The sequence below is a fragment of the Periplaneta americana genome, chromosome 10 (genome assembly GCF_040183065.1).
Source record: "Periplaneta americana isolate PAMFEO1 chromosome 10, P.americana_PAMFEO1_priV1, whole genome shotgun sequence".
Classification (NCBI taxonomy): Eukaryota; Metazoa; Arthropoda; class Insecta; order Blattodea; family Blattidae; genus Periplaneta; species Periplaneta americana.
Window position 1 is genome coordinate 159720563 of NC_091126.1, and position 16554 is coordinate 159737116.

A 16554-nucleotide genomic window follows, 5' to 3' on the forward strand; every position below is an offset into this window, starting at 1 on the left:
GACGTTGGCGAAATGAAGTTATGAATAAAAATGGCTTCTCATGAAGAATGTCTCTCGCAGCGTCTTCGAGGGATAAAACATTAAGATTTTCCAGGAATCGAAGCTCTGACATTTGCGACTTAGATGCACAAAGTGACTGTCTAGATCAGACGTCTCAATAGGGCCTCTTCGGAGCACTTCCTTCTCTCTCTATTTTTTATGTAAAAGTGGAACAAGATGCGTGAGCAGTTCGTTTATCTCCGGATGACGTCATTGACCGCGACGTTTGAATAAACATCTGCAACCGCTACGATGTTGTGTCCATCTCCGAGGAAAGGATGCCCTTATTACAGCAAATGTATGAAGAAATGAAAGTTATTATAGGAAAAGTGAAATTATGGGAGTCGCAAGTTTCAGTGGGTAACTGTTACCACTTCATTAATCCAAAATTGTTCCCTTATTTGAATCAAGACCAGTGTAACAAATATAATGAAATACTGAGAGACTTAAAAAAATAATTTAAAAGTAGATTTAAGATTGTTTGTGAATTTCTAAGATGTTTTGGTTATTTTTAATTATTGAAAACATCACGACATAACTATTATTGTAATTAATATATTAATATTGACGTATCATAAAAATACGTACTTTAACAACCAACAAGTTTAATTGTAATTTTGTTATTATTTAATTCAATTTTATTTCATTAAATATAGTGTAAACTTAAAAAGAGAGATACCAAAAACCATTTACTAGAAATGAAGTATTGTTGTTTAGTCAACTGTCCGAAGACAGGTCTGAACCTCACAAGTGATACCAACAAGGCACCACTTAAAGACAACTAGGCTAGGAGATAATGGAGTAAGGTGGCCAGTTCCTTGTGCTTAAATAATTACGTAACATGTATGGTTCTTCATGCTTCAGATGTTTTATTTTTACTCATTGATATACAATTATAAAATAAATTTATTATTATTATTATTGCAAACAACTTAAGAAATTTTATTCCTTCCGAAAATAACCGTCTATTGTGACAGTACAACTCAAAAGTTGGAGCTTTGTGGGCATTTCTCCCGGGACAGTCACAACTTACCTCGCTCATGGTTGTAATATGAATCAGCGATCGGCTATCTTCGGGTATTGAGCTTATCTCTTCAGCTGACTACACTATCTACATTTGCTCTCTGTAACAACTTTCATGCGTTGGCCTTGAGACGCCTGGTCTAGATATTCACCCATTTTGCGTGGTTCGTTGTGCCTTCCTCTTTATTGTTCGTGCGTCACCAATGTAGTTGACAATAAATAACATGGCTAGTTTATACAGTGCCGTTAAAAAACCTGCAATCAGTCAATGGCAGTAGGAGTTTTCACGTGACGATAACGCCACGATGTTATTCCGAGTGATTGATTACCAGTCCGGAGCACGAAATTGCATCATCGATGATTTTCACACAGCTTGGTCTGTGTTCATCATTTCTAAACTCTTCGTCGTCCATTGCCATTTCGATCCCTTGTTAAAACAGTGCTATGTGTCAAATGCTCATGGGCTACACGTATTTGCTTTGCTAGGTCCGATGCATAGCAACAAGCAAATACAGTATCTCAGCTCCTCATGGGGGATGAATTATAATTACTATTGATATCAAAATTGTTAATAATGTTATTAATGAATGCATTTGCTAAATTAATACTTTCCGTCGAATAATTGGATTGCGAAGTTAAAAAAGAAATTTTTGCTATTCATTTTTGAGTTGCTAAGGTTCCCATAACGTGAAATTTTGACCTAATGGAAGCTTAGAAATAAATTAATTTTATTCATATCTTACAATGTTTCTTTTCTGATGAAATTAAATTTAACGTAATTACAATACACTCCTTTCGCTTTTTTCCGAAATTTTAATATTTTCAATGAACTGTACTTACTTACTGGCTTTTAAGGAACCCGTAGGTTCATTGCCGCCCTCACATAAGCCCGCCATTGGTCCCTGTCCTGAGCAAGATTAATCCATTCTCCATCATCATCAAAGCTCGGAACTTGGGGACTTGAGTCGTGTGCATGAGTAAGGTTACAGGTACAGCGTACACAAAGCTCACGCTGCAAGTGCTCAGGGACAGTCGTGTGTACTAAGAAAGTGGCCACAACTAATGACAGGAAGACGGACGAAGAAACTGTTATGTCGAAGCCAATGACATTCAGAGAATTAAAGGTAAACGGTCTGTTTGAGGAAATAGAAAATACGTGTTATTTCGAACGGGTATTATAGAAGTTTGAAAATACATTTTGTTTTAAATTTAAGATACAGAATTTCGTGGAGAATTCGGAGGAGATACATTATTTTTTTCGAATGGAGAGTTTATATTTTGTAAGTTGTGCCACACACAAACTAGAGGCTAGAAACGGAATTCATTGAAAGGCATTGTAGTCCCTCAAATTGTAGAAAAGTCTGTCCATAGCCATGGATCGAGACGTAGAGGGGTTTGCCCTAGTAGTGACACACTAATTGAAAACTATTTTTGAGAAAAATTTAGGATATACTTATCTTTCTCAGATACGAGATCAGCTAGCAACTGCTGAAAATCGAACAGAAAACAGTAACAGTGAAAACATTCAGTATTTTAAGTCTGCTACCGAAAAATCTTCGAATGTAGATAGTCATACACTGTAATAAAATGTACAGAGCAGAACAGTAAATTTGATATATTTCTCATGTTTATTTTTATTATATATATATATATATATGCTATGAAATTACGTGTTTCAACCTACCATAATATTATCAATATGTTGTTGCAGCCAGAAACCACTTTTGTAGCAGACCTGACAGTACCTCCGTGCTGGAAGCGGGAGTTTGTTGACATTGAAGTCCGGTCGCTTAGTCACGTGCAAAGACACAAGTCCCCAAGTTCCGAGCGTTGATCGTCATATCCCACCTCCCTCAGATCCATTTTAATATTATCTTCCCATCTACGTCTCGGCCTCCCTAAAGGTCTTTTTCCCTCCGGCCTCCCAACTAACATTCTATATGCATTTCTGGATTCGCCCATACGTGCTACATGCCCTGCCCGTCTCAAACGTCTGGATTTAATGTTCCTAAATAGGTCAGGTGAAGAATATAATGCGTGCAGTTCTGTGCTGTGTAACTTTCTCCATTCTCCTGTAACTTCATCCATCTTAGCCCCAAATATTTTTCTAAGAACCTTATTCTCAAACACCCTTAACGTATGTTCCTCTCTCAAAGTGAGAGTCCAAGTTTCACAACCATAAAGAACAACCGGTAATATTACTGTTTTATAAATTCTAACTTTCAGATTTTTTGTCAGCAGACTGGATGATAAGAGCTTCTCAACCGAATAACAACAGGCATTTCCCATACTTATTCTGTTTTTAATTTCCTCCCGAGTATCATTTATATTTGTTACTGTTACTCCAAAATACTTGAACTTCTCCACCTCTTCAAAAAATAAATTTCCAATTTTTATATTTCCATTGAATCAGTGCCATTCCGAGGCTTATTTGAATGATTCGTAATAAGCTGTTTTTTACGGTGATAGGTTGTTAGCCCTTCGCCCAACCCCCAAGCTGGAGGACTACCCCTCATCGGCTGTCCGCGACTGCTTATTCAATATATTCGCAGCTACCCTCCATATCTGGAGGCCGTCTCCTCGATCCGCAACCTGAGGACGCACCATGCCGTGGTCATAGGGACCCACGATACATTTATAATTAAAATTAACTAATTTCCAGATATTTGTATAAAATAGTGTATAGTCATGACGCTTATATGCTTGATATTTCCCATAAATGTTTAAGTGATTCTTACTTGAAATTTTTTTAATAACTTCATGAATAACATAAGCTGAAATCTTCTACTTATCTTTTTAATTTTCTTTTTCTTAAATCGTTTTACAGTACATTATATTAACATTTTCATTACCCATGTTATTAAAATGTCTTTTGGACTTGAACCACTCATGAGGAAAGTAAGGGAGAGCGCAGCGTATAGGAGAATGAAAGCGGCTTGTAAAATGAGACCAAAGACTTTCTTCGGTTTGAAGCGCCTTGGATTTTAAAGAAGTAACTTATATCACAAAAGAAATGCTAGAACAAAGATTTTAGTATGTGTCGTTGATGTTAAAACATACAAGCATCCAAACTTTCATTAAAATACTTCGAAATATCAAGGAAAACATATATGAATTTTGAAGTTTTGGTAAGTTAGCGACAAAAAATGATGAATTTAAAGTGACAAGCGAAGGGACATACACACATATTATAGAGCAGGGATGTCGAACAGCGCTCTCAAACTGTGAAACGACTAAAACTGTTTCCTACCTTAGCTGAGCTGAAACGACAGTCAGTTAAATCTGATCTCGCTGTAGCAGTGTTCTGTACACTGTATGTTTATCAACTCTGGCGGCTGGTATGGATATGAAACGACGAATCATTAGTGAGTGGATAGATAAATATTTATTTATCAGGATGGAAAGGCACATTGCTTAATATGTAGAAAGGAACTTGGATACCTAAGCCATCATAATATTAAAAATAATTTTAATTCAACACATGCAGAACCTTACGGACCAGAAAACTTATCCGGTTCTGGTCGTGAAAAGGCTGTACAGGAATTAAAATCAAGATTGAATTCATAAAACCTTCCATTATCATCGGATGTTAGTAGAACAAGCTTGGTTCGTGCTCGCTACAAAATTTGTGAAATTATTGCAACGGCTTCAAAGCTACTTACTGACGGAGAAAATGTGAAAAACTGTCTGATAGATGTTGCAAAAGATGTATGTCCGGAATACGTTAATGAGTTTGTCTCGTAATATTATTGCAGATCACATACAAGAAATGGGAGATAACTTGGAGGGACAACTGATAGCAAGAATGAAAACTTTTTCTTGTTACTCACTAGCGCAAAGATACGGCGCAGCTAGCTATATTCGTAAGGTGTATCGATTCAGATTTCAATGTTCATGGAGATCTTGTAGATGTCATTTCACTAAAGGGTCGAACTCGAGAAGATATTTTGGAATCTATAACAAAAACTATGAACCAATTTAAAGTCATGCTAAAAGTAATGAATTTTGTACATCAAAACAGTCTACGTTTCTGAACTTGAAGTTGCACTGCTACAATACATACACACTAAGTTGATATTTTAAACATGATATTAATAACTTTATTATGATTTATTTTCGTCACTAACGAACAACATTCATGGAATGACCCAGTACATAAAACGTTGTTGTTATTATTATTATTATTATTATTATTATTATTATTATTATTAATATTATTATTATTATCATCATCATCATAATCATGATTCATCCTCATGTAGATCTATATTCTTTGTTCTTCAGACTTCATCAAGTGCAAATCTAAAATGAGCTCCTAATCAATTGGTAAGATGTATGAAAGTTACCAAAGTACCAGCCGCCGCTTTAGTAGTTTCGCTTTTTTTTTACGATCATTCGCCCGATCTGCCTGCTACCTGTGTTGAACCGTTGTACAGTCAGGAAGAAGTGAAGGTTCTTCGTTTCACAGCACGAGAGCGCTGTTCGACATCCCTGTTATAGAGTATATCTTAGAATATTTTAGAGTTGCCTCAAATTCTTTCATCACAAGAGAGATAAAAGCGGATTCTATTAAAATAATTGCGAAGTAGGCCTATAATTTTTTCACCTTTGAAGTTGTATGTACCTGCATCAAAATTTACAGAGTCTTCTCCTTATAAATTCGCTTATTTTAGTTCACAGTTTGATGTAACGGTTAACATGCCTGGCGGTGGAACGAGGGGACCTGGGTTTAAATCCTGGTTGGGACAAGTTACCAAATTCAAATTCAAATTTATTTACAATTTACATTTGAATTTACATTTGGATAGATACCCGAAATGAGCATATGCTCGTGCTCGGGTACAGTCCAATAGTCTACATAAATTTTACAGGGTTCAAATAATAATGCTGATGATGTAAAATAATAGTAACAATAATAATAATAATAATAATAATAATAATAATAATAATAATAATAGAATAGTCGTGACAGAGATGATACAAAGGTTGTAATACAAAATAATTCATCAATAATAATAATAATAATAATAATAATAATAATAATAATAATAATAATAGAGACAGAAATGATACAAAGATTGTAATACAAAATAATTAATTAATAATAATATTAATAATAATAGTGATAAAACAAAAATATTTACAATAATAAAATAAATACTAAGACGGATAAAATAAAATATAAAACCACTAGCGAGAGTTAACACAACTTAAATAAGCATATAGCCTAATAACCGGAAAAAATGCCAAACTCGAAAATCAACAGAAAAGTTCATTGTATCGCAGACGACAGCAACCGCCGTATTGACATTGTGTTGTGCATTATTTGTAGTAGGGGGGAGCTGAAAGTCTACGTTACTGCCGTTCTCTTCGAATCTTCTCGTACAATCATGGGATGTTAATGCTGTAAAAACAAAATGTCTACGAGTCAAACTGTTCATTATTACCAGGATAAATACAAATAATACTGAAATATATTAATCGAGTTTCAGTTATAGATCTCTCCTTTTGTGCAAGAGGTATCATATCAAAATATTTTATGAATGGCGGGGAAAATATAAATTTCAATAACTTTCTAGTGACAAGTACAATCAAGTGTTTCTGTGGCGATGCTAAGGAATCATTTATTGGAGATATACACTGTTATTAATTAAGAAAATGATCTATTTATATTTATTACAATGTTTTATCTTATAGGTTACATGCATCATATAAATACAATAAAAATTAGTACCATATAATGCTAGTAACACTTAAAAAAAATTATAATAAAATTTATCAAATATCATACAAACATTTTCACTTTATTTTTAAACTTAAGAATGTGTAAATTGCTTAGGTCTGGATTATTTTTCAATACTGAATTGTATAGTCTTGGTCCATAATTCCTACTGTGTCTTAATCCAGCTGTAGTGTGGCATTTAGGTTCTGCCAAAAGAGTTGGGACATTTCTTCTGGTGTTGTGTATAGATTTGAGATTTTTTCAGGACTCTACCTCAAAAGCAAATCCTGGGTAACTTTCGGCGCAAGACCCTGGACTCACTTCGATGGCATTATCACCTTCATTTCACGCAGACGCGAGATAACCATAACAGTTGATAATGTGTCGAAAAAGTAATATAAAAATTCAAATTTATTTATGAGCAGAATCAGTAGCTTTTTATAGCATAAGGTAATTTAAACTTTTTTATATAAATTGCTGACAAAATTTAGTAACAATATTCTAATTTTTATTGGAGTATTTCATCATGTGTCAAATCAGACCATGTAATTTTTGGTGTATAGAGTCGTGAGGCATATAATTATGTTCGCTGGAGTTTACATTACCCTTGTTTAAATAATGCAAACTCTAACGGAATATTGATTTGAATTTACTCTTTATTTTGTTTAAACTTTGTCATTGCATACATAACAGTTATACGTCCCACATGTACACTTTTTCATGAATTAAAGTAATTTATTTTGGTTCGGAATATGTATGATAAGACTTTCTTGTGTTAAATTCTAACGTACCTTGTTTACATGTTTCGACCTATTATGGGTCATCCTCAGAACTGGTCGTTGCTGGTCTTGATGCCTCTTGTTTTGTTTCATGTGAGGGTGTGTTCATGTGGTGTATAATGGAGTCAAAGTATGTGTTCTGAAATTGAGTTGTGTGTTGAGAATTTCATTGGGGTGTGTTTTTGTGTTTCTGTATACTTCATATTGTTCTAGTGTGTTTAGTTTCTGGCTTTTTGGTTGGATGTGTAGTATTTCCATGTCTGTGTTGATGTCTCTGTATGTGTGGTTAGCATTTGTGATGTGTTCTACATATGTGGAGGTGTTTTGCAATTTTGTTATGGCTGTGACCACACCTACCATGTAAAAAAAGTAAACAGACAGACACACATTCAAAGTATACAGAAAACCCACAACAACAGCAACACACACACAATACATCCAACCATCCCACACAACACAAACAAGCTGCATTCCGAACAATGGTACACAGACTACTCAACATACCAATGAACCAACAAGATTACAACGAAGAGCTAAACACAGCCAAATACATAGCGCAAGAAAACAGATACAACCCAAACATAACACTTACTTACTGGCTTTTAAGGAATCCGGAGGTTCATTGCCGCTCTCACATAAGCCCGCCATTGGTCCCTATCCTGAGCAAGATTAATCCATTCTCTATCATCATATCCCACCTCCATCAAATCCATTTTAATATCTTCCCATCTACGTCTCGGCCTCCCTAAAGGTCTTTTTCCCTCTTAATAGACAACATAACACGTAAGACAAAACATAATCACAAAAAAGAACATAAGAATACAAGACAAACACAAGAACACAAAAAATACATCACACCAACATACGAAAACAAAAACACTCACAAAATTGCAACCTCATTCAAGAAATTAAATTACAACATCGCATACAGAACAAATAACACTCTACAAAAACATCTCAACACACAAACAACACAAACAAACAAATACAACCATACAGGCGTATACAAACTCAAATGTAACACCTGCAACGACTTCTACATAGGACAGAGAGGCAGATCGTTTCAAACACGTTGCAAAGAACACATCACAGCCATAACAAAATTACAAAACACCTCCACATATGCAGAACACATCACAAATGCTAACCACACCCACAGAGACATCAACACAGACATGGAAATACTGCACATCCAACCGAAAAACCAGAAACTAAACACATTAGAACAATATGAAATATACAGACACACAAAAACACATCCCAACGAAATTCTCAGCACACAACTCAACTTCAAAACACACACACTCTTTGACTCTACACTATACCACAGGAACACACCCTCACAGGAAACAGAACAAGTGGCGCCAAGACCAACAACGACAAGTTTTGAAGATGACCCATAAATAGGTCGAAACTTGTAAACGAGGTACGTTGAATTGAATAATTTTCAAGGGAAAAATTGTTCCGGGGCCGGGCATCGAACCCGGAACCTTTGGCTTACCGTACCAACGCTCTACCAACTGAGCTACCCGGGAACTCTACCCGATACCGATCCAATTTTTCCCTCTATATCCACTACGTAGTCAATGAAAATTATTCAAATCAACTTTACAGGGAGTTATGCCTGAAATCTTCATTTGCATAATACACTTCACTGTTCGTTAACAGAAAACCACAATTTAAGTCACACGGAGTTAGTGTGCACTCGAAGTTGGTTGCTTGACGGTTGTCAGCCCACTTTAAGGTATGTGGATATAGAGGAAAAAATTGGATCGGTGTCGGGTAGAGTTCCCGGATAGCTCAGTTGGTAGAGCGTTGGTACGTTAAACCAAAGGTCCCTGGTTCGATGCCCGGCCCGGCAACAATTTTTCCCTTGAAAATTATTCAAATCAACTTTACAGGGAGTTATACATGAAATCTTGATTTGAGGTACGTTGAAATTAAACACAGGAAAGTCTTGCCATACATATTCCGAAAAAAGGTACGTTAGAGTTTAACACAAGATAGTCTTATCATACGTATTCCGTAGTGATACAGTGTTTTTTTATTTTAGTAGGTTATTTTACGACGCTTTATCAACAGATTAGGTTATTTAGCGTCTGAATGAGATGAAAGTGATAATGCCGGTGAAATGACTCCGGGGTCCAACACCGAAAGTTACCCAGCAGATACAGTGTTAAAAGTTGTGTAATCTAGATGTATAATTTATTTTGTGCGAGATTGTGCGTATTTGCTTGGTTTCCGCACAAAACCAATCCGCGGAAAGTCTAAAATTCCACATACAGAATTCCCAACCTAACACACATAACAATTTCCCTCTTCTTACCGCTTAAGTGACATTTTGATTTTACTGCCTTACGCTTTTAGCATATTATTTTTAGAGACGTTCAATATTATAAATTGGAAACTTACCACTGAAATTTCACCTAAATTGCACTGTTAATTATTGTTTTTAAATATTTGCAAAAATTAAGTAAACTCTACAACTCCACTAAAGTTACTGCATTCGTGATGCGAGTAACATTAAGGAAGCCGTGAAAAAATCAACAAGATTCCAGACTCATCACAGCCTGCTGGAGTACAGTAAACACAGAAAATATTTTAAAGCAACGATGTTGAAGATAGATATTTTTGTTTTGCAAATTTGCCGTCATTGAACAGAAACCAAGATGGAGATTTCATTGCAACTAATTAGAAATTCCTCTTTCCGGTATGTAATAAACGATCTTCGCACAAAATATTGTACGATACACGAGCGGTTTGTTTTCTTTCAATTCTCGGAAATTAAAAAAGCTCAACTACGTTTCGCTTTTCCAAACTTTTCCTCGAACATGAAAACTTCAACATACCGCTCTTGTAACGCATATTACTATTACATACATTGACTACGTAGTACTTCGCATTTCCTTGCACCCTCTTCTCGAGAGGTAGAACTGGTAACTGGATTATATTTAGAAAGGAGAATCGTGAAGACATGTTCTCAAGTTTTTACAGACCGTGCAATGTATCAAGGAGAATGAGTGCAACATTGGATTGATGAAATGGAATAAGGCACACTTCGTGCTCGTTAATGCAAATTAGCCATTAGCGATTTGATGTTTTCGCTGCCAGCAGCCACTAGAATCAGCAGTGGCATTCCGTCGAAAATGGGGTTTGGAGGGAATGGCGTGGGTTGCTTTGGGGTGAATGGGGATGTGGACTATAGGCCAACCCCAATCAATGCAGTTGACGGATGTAGGGTGTCCCCCGCATTCGGGATCGATTGAGAGTGAACAATTTTAACTGTAGCTCCATTGTCGTACTATCACCACTGCCGGAATTTGAGTCAGCTGCTGTGAGTGCGTCACTGAATGTTACAAGAGTCAGAATAATAGCCTCAACGGAGGTAGCCTCACGAACTATCAACAGAGTGAGACTAGTGAGGCACCATTGTGCTAAGTGAGACAGGTTCAGTACGTCACTGAGAGCACAGGGAAGTAAAATATTGAATAACTTTTTGGCGAACAAAGTCACCCTAAAACGCATCAGTGTCGGAAAAGTAGAAATTGTGAACAGTCGCGTCAATTAAAGCATTAGGCTCAGTACGCCAGTTTTAGAAGATTAAGGCCCAATTGTATAACACTCCCTGACTAAAGATCAACTTTGATCGAAGATCGAAAAGTGAACCGAGTTCAGACACTTCTTCTATTGTATAAAACTTTTCTGCGATCAAATTACCTTGGTTCAAATGCAATCTAAGTTCACGTGAAAAGGATTTGGCAACTTCGCATAAACAGGTGAAATACGTGATGCGCGGACAGGTTTGTTCAGTGTTGCCAATATAGCGACTTTAACTCTTTTTCAACAACAATTTCTTTTAACTTTTATATTGCTTAAATAGGGATTTAGTGACCTTTTTAGCACCCCATAATGACAAAATTTAATCTTTCTTTGTTGATAATGAGAAATCTAGCGACTTTACAACTACTTTTTGGCGACTTTCCGTACACTCTGTTGGAGACACTGGTTTTTTGTGCAATGTAAATAATGGCGGACAATAAGAAGATCGACTGTTCTCCGAGTTGGTATGTTGTTTGATACTGCTAAACATAATAAACCTTTATAAAACGACAATTTTCGTTTAGTAATACAGTTAATTGAAAATTTATGAATGTACCTATCATATCCATTAATAATTAATGGTTGTTATAAACATAATATAATTATAGGTTATGTTATTTGATACTGCTGAACACGATAGAGCCTTATAAAATACAAGTTTGTGTATTAAGGCAAGAAATTGAAAGAAATATAAATAAATGTACCTATCATATCTATTAATATTAATAATAATGGATATTTTATTTGCACAATCTGTCACTCGTATATTTCAACCAGAAAGGAAATAACTGAACTTGGATCATCTAACTTAATCGGAGAAATTTCTTCAGTCAAAGTTGACTTTAGTTTGAGACAAATTAATCTCAGATTATACTTTATACAACACAAAATTCCAAGTTCAGCTGAAACAAGGATCAATTTCACCTCTGATCTAAGATTAAATGGTTTATACAATCGGGCCTAAAAATATTCAGAAATCGTCAAATTAAATGAAACAGCCAGTGGCGGTGCGTCAATAAGAGCACAAGAGCACGTGAACACCTTGTTTCCATTAATGCACGACTAGTTTTATTATTTAATACCGTATTGACGTAGTGGGGATGTATAATATCAGGATCGAGTATTTTAAACTTCCCGCATCTTGTATAAAATTCTTATGTAAACTTGGCAACATCCGTTCACGTACAAGCCGTGCTCTTTTCAAGAAGGTTACAGAAATTTCACGCATGCGCGGGAGAAAATTGTCTTTCGCTGGCCGCTTATGACTCGTCAAGATCACAAAGCATTAAGTGAACAGTGAATCTATCCTACAGATGGCAGGTGCATCGATGCCTATCGTTTACTTGCTATATATCGAGGAGAAAAGTCTGTATTTTAGCCTGCAGGTGTCAGCATCTCACTGTCGGAACGTTTACTTTATGTTGATGTGTGTACAGTGCTGCTACGAGAGTGTAGTTTGTGAATTACTATACTTACGTGGCAGCATATAGCATAGTTTGGCTTTCAAAGACGTGCTGGCTGAATGTGATGGTGGTATGAATTTAAATATCTGTATGGTGGTGAATATTATTTAAGAATAATATTTACTGGCATGTATTTATAGTAATCAATCTATGCGAATGGGATTACAGTACTGATATAGGCTATAGTGTATCAGTGTGTCGTGAATCAAAATACAGTATATTACTCAACACACGCTTTTATAAATTGTTTTATGTATTAATTTTTAACAGACGTAAACAATGAACTCTGTTCAAGTAATTTTGAAGAGTAAAGAACTGGGTAAACTGGCTTTCCAGGAAAAATTGGAAATAGAAAGACTAGGTTTCATTATTATTATTATTATTATTATTATTATTATTATTATTATTATATGTTGTTTTGAATTTATATACGGTTTTTTCGACAGTGAAACATTGGAATCATTACATTTCATATTAGGCTAAAAACGTACGATTTCAAATTCTCTTCGATTTTGGAACAGAAAATAGTGAACACACATAATATTTTATCACGAGCCGCCACTGGAAACAGCCAACCTCTTTGCGTCGCTATAAGGGCGGAAAAATAATAAGCCAACATTGCGTCAACTGGCAAGCAAACGTCGTGATGGGGGCAGATAGAAAAGTTAAATTTTTTCTTCCATCGTGTTAATAGTGTCAAAAGAAGTGCTTATACAGGGACATCATTTTATTTTTAGTTCAATTTTTATTGTACCTGAGTTTTTTAATGTACTTCACTCCCAACCCCTCTACTAGTAAACTTCCAACCGTTCTCCAAACAGAAACGAGGCTGCGTATGCAGTACTGAGTTAGTGAGTATAGTACGTTCCAGAAATATGTTCGCGTTTTCCAGTGACGAAAGAGCTTTCAATATTGAATCATATTTTCGCACAGGTACTGTCATCCGTCTGCCTATGTCGCATCCCTGTTTCCCCCACCAGCTTCTGTCCGCCCCTCTGTAAAGTCTAGTAGCTGGGCTGTCTTAGCTCTTTTCTGAAAACATTAATTTCTGTTAGGAATTGGACGTCTACGTAATATTACATCAACTGTTTAAAATAACTTAAATAAAAGGGCCTCATTAAATAATTAACTGTCACGTGATTTCCCCACCCCCCTCTCTACGACCCTGCGACAAAACCTCTTGGACGGACAGTAGATAGCATTTCTCAGTAATTTTATCTTTTTGGATCAGACAGAAGTGAAGGTTAAATTTAGAGTACGTAAGGTACTCTTTTATAGAGTAGGTATAGAATTATTTCAAGATGACTTACTCGTACGAAGGACGAAACTGGTAATTGGAATTAGGTACAATAGTCTATAGTGCTATAATATGCACAAAAGAACTGAAGCCTGTATCGAAATGAACGGCCACCATTTTCAAAAATGTGTTTAAAATTCCATATTATGATTATTTTTCAATTTAACTTCATTCCCTATATTGTATGCTAATGTGCTGTAACAGTATAGTATACACTACATAATTAATACGTCCGAATGGATAGCTCATTTCGTGAGTAAAAACACTTATTGTTAATGCTGTACTGTATTTTGTTTAAACAAAAACCTAATGAAAATTATCAAACTCAAAATTGCAATATTTCCTAGTTTACATAAATGGATGAACTACTTTTCTTCCCTCCTATACCTAATAAAGTGATTTGTTTGTATATTACGCCATTATCATCGAACTCCAGTCGTGGAAGGGGGTAGCAAACTGTGTTTCCGGTTCTTAATCGTTGATCCAAAAGTATATCCAGGTTAATATTAAAAATGTTAGTACAAATTTTGGCCACTCGACCGCAATTACGAAGGCCGTAAAAAATAAATTCGCCAGAAGGCCGTTAACAGAAAAAAAAAAACAATTTCGTTGGAAAAATTTATTGGAACAGACAGAGCAATTGTTGAGCTTTTTTGAACATATTTTCCATCGGAATAGAGACATTTCCCATATCATGGGCTCGACAAAGAGAGATGCTGACGCAGTCAAACGCTGGTTCCGATCTAAGGCGACTGATATCTACGACGCAAAAAATTGATCCCATGGTATAACAAATGTCAATTCCAGTAGGGAATATGTTGACAAATAGCGCAATAATTGCTGTATCTATTTCAATAAATATTTCCATACAATTGTGCTTTTTTCTATTAACGGCACCAGGGAAGATCACTTTCTGGACGGCCTCGTAATTGCGGTCGAGTGGCCAAAATTTGTATAAACATTTCTTTTGACACTATTACCATGGTGGAAGAGAAAAATTTAACTTTTTTATCTGCCCCCATCAGAACGTTTGCTTGTGAGACAGGAAGACTCATTGCATCACCATTAACTGAATTAAAATAGTGACCATCCAACTTAACCAGACTCATTGAATTATCATTACCAGAATGAAGTCGACCTGATTGGCGAGTTGGTATAGCGCGGGCCTTCTATGCCCAAGGTTGCGGGTTCGATCCCGGGCCAGACCGATGGCATTTAAGTGTGCTTAAATGAGACAGGCTCATGTCAGTAGATTTACTGGCATGTAAAAGAACTCCTGCGGGACAAAATTCCGGCACTTCCGGCGACGCTGATATTACCTCTGCAGTTGCGAGCGTCGTTAAATAAAACATAGCATTAACCGGAATGAACATGGCATCATTTCGTCAATTGAGACAACTTGGCACCCTTGGTCTCCAACAATAAAGTGAAAATATTGACAATTACCGCATCAGTTGAGAGAATCTGGATCTGCGTCATTTTACTTCATATCCTATTAATACTTCAACAAGTAGACAGCTTCAAATACTTTGGGTGTAGCCTACTATAAGCAATAACATGAGCTGCTGCCAAGAAGTCAAAAGAAGAATACTTACTTACTGGCTTTTAAGGAACCCGGAGGTTCATTGCCGCCCTCACATAAGCCCGCCATTCTCCCTATCCTGAGCAAGACCAATCCAGTCTCTATCATCATATCCCACCTCCCTCAAATCCATTTTAATATTACCTTGCCATCTATGTCTCGGCCTACCCAAAGGTCTTTTTCCCTCCGGCCTCCCAACTAACACTCTATACGCATTTCTGGATTCGCCCATACGTGCTACATGCCCTGCCCATCTTAAACGTCTGGATTTAATGTTCCTAATTATATCTGGTGAAGAATACAATGCGTGCAGTTCTGCGTTGTGTTACTTTCTCCATTCTCCTGTAACTTCGTCCCTCTTAGCCCAAAATATTTTCCTAAGCACTTTATTCTCAAACACCCTTAGCCTATGTTGCTCTCTCAAAGTGAGAGTCCAAGTTTCACAACCATAAAGAACAACCGGTAATATAACTGTTTTATAAATTCTAACTTTCAAATTTTTTGTCAGCAGACTGGATGATAAAAGCTTTTCAACCGAATAATAACAGGCATTTCCCATATTTATTCTGTGTTTAATTTCCTCTCGAGTATCATTTATATTTGTTACTGTTGCTCCCAGGTATTTGAATTTTTCCACCTCTTCAAATAATAGCAATAGCAAAGGAAGCTTTTAATATAAAAAGGAGCTTCTTCTGCGGACTTCTGGAGAAAGAACTAAGGAAGAGTCTAGTGAAGTGCTTTGTGTGGAGTGTAGCATTGTATGGGGCAGAAACATGTACATTACGATGAAGTGAAGAGAAGCGACTGGAAGCATTTGAAATGTGGATATGTGGAAGGGTGGAGCGTGTGAAATACACAGAGAGAATAAGAAACTAAGGTGTGTTGGAAAGAGTGGATGAAGAAAGAATGATGCTGAAACTGATCATAGTCCCGCACCGTGGCGTAGTGGTCTAAGGCATCCCCCCTAGGACTCGCGTTACGGAATGCGCGCTGATTCGAGTCCTCATGGGGGAAGAAATTTTCTAATAAAATTTCGGCCAGTGTATGGG

General features: G+C 36.3%; 1 protein-coding gene and 1 non-coding gene across 12 annotated transcripts in view; one reads left to right on the forward strand and one right to left on the reverse strand.

The window, feature by feature from the left end:
• PlexB (plexin B) overlaps nt 1-16554 on the forward strand; it is a 1260445-nt gene that overhangs the window by 894854 nt on the left and 349037 nt on the right. The window lies entirely within an intron of this gene.
• On the reverse strand, nt 9026-9098 carry TRNAT-GGU (transfer RNA threonine (anticodon GGU)). Its single transcript has one exon. It is a non-coding gene; the product is annotated as a tRNA-Thr (tRNA).